Genomic DNA, 1,551 nt, shown 5'->3' with positions numbered 1-1,551 from the left:
GTCTCTGGGGCTAAATACCAAGACTTTAGCTGTAAATACTTTAGAAGAGATTTGACCTCAAGCTGAAAGGAAGACTATGCAGAAACAGTTTTTGGCTTAGTCACTTAAGAAGGGGAAATAGTATTTTGCTTACAGGATTGATTTGAGGAGTTGTAAAGGTGGTGAGAATGTCCTGGGAACCTGGTCCGTATATTGAGAGATAATAGGAAGCTAGAACCTTCATATATTTGCCTTTCTTTGCCCATTATTATTATTATTATTATTTTTTTCATGCTAAATTTAGACTTAATTAGGCACAAAGACTTTTCTAATCATGTCACCTAGAGATCACTTCACACGTGGCTCTGTTTGGCTGCCAGTCTCTTGTCTCTCTCTTCTGCAATGGTGAGGCGGATAACCTTGCCGCAGGGAAGAGAAATCCATGGTTTATTGCCTTTGCCAATAACGAAAATGTTGGAGAGCTGGGGGCAAATCTGTTGCCATTGGCATCTTTCACGTGAACCACATCAGAAGAACCAGGGTGTCTCTTTCTGTTGGTGATCACGGCGATTCTTTCCAAGTTACCACCTCTGGTCACCATACACAGGTTACCAGTGTCAGACCTGATGAAATTGGTAATTTTGCCAGTCTCCAAATCAATCTGAATGGTGTCATTCACTTTGATGAGGGATTGGGGTAGCGGATGGTGCGAGCATCGTGAGGGACTTTTTTTGTGCCCACAAAGATTTTTCTCACTTTGCACAACTTGTAGTTGGCCTCCTCAGTTGTAATCCGATGAACAGCGAAGCGACATTTGGTGCCATAGACGAGACGGAAATTCTCTTCGGTCTTGTTAATGCTGATGACATCCATAAAGCCAGCAGGGTAGGTCATGTCAGTCCGGACCTTGCCATCGATGTTGATAAAGCGCTGCCTGCAGATCTTTACTTCATCTCCTGTCAGGGCATACTTCAGTCTGTTCCTTAGGAAAATGATGAGAGGGAGACACTCTCCCAGCTTATGGGGACCGGTAGATGGACGAGGAGCAAACATACCGGTCAGTTTATCCAGCATCCAGTGCGTTGGAGCTGCTACACACTTCAGATGCTTCTTGAGACCACCAGCCATGGCTGTACTGGGCATGGGAAGAGCTGCCCATTATTATTTTTGTGTAGAGGGTGTGGAAATTAGATGTCTGAATTTCTGAAAATTCATCTCAGTTGCCCCGTTTTAGTCAATAGCCTTGTGTTTATTTTTCAGGTAATCTGTTATTGATTTTTATTTTTTAATGTGATTCCTCAAAATTGACTATCTTTTGTGACCATGCATATTATTAATGCATATTTTCAAAAACTGCATGATGTTATCTTCATAAGGGTATGAAACTGAGTTAGAGTTTAAAAAAAAATTTAGTTTATTTAACATTTTTGATACCAAGAAATGTTGTGTGCTCTTCTTGAATATTTACTTTTTTTATACCAATATCCACATAATTCAAAAGATAGATAACCATACATTGTATGTTGAATTTGGTGATTTTAGATCATCTAATATTTAGATATAAAAACAATA

The 1,551-nt window shown here is 39.8% G+C and overlaps 1 pseudogene; it reads right to left on the bottom strand.

Moving 5' to 3' along the window:
- Positions 1-332: 332 nt before the first annotated feature.
- Positions 333-1,107, bottom strand: LOC105296077 (annotated as a pseudogene).
- Positions 1,108-1,551: the final 444 nt, after the last annotated feature.

The sequence above is a fragment of the Pteropus vampyrus genome, unplaced genomic scaffold (assembly GCF_000151845.1).
Source record: "Pteropus vampyrus isolate Shadow unplaced genomic scaffold, Pvam_2.0 Scaffold5, whole genome shotgun sequence".
Taxonomy (NCBI): Eukaryota; Metazoa; Chordata; class Mammalia; order Chiroptera; family Pteropodidae; genus Pteropus; species Pteropus vampyrus.
The sequence above is the reverse complement of the archived record's forward strand: the minus strand, read 5'-3'. Positions and strand labels throughout refer to the sequence as shown.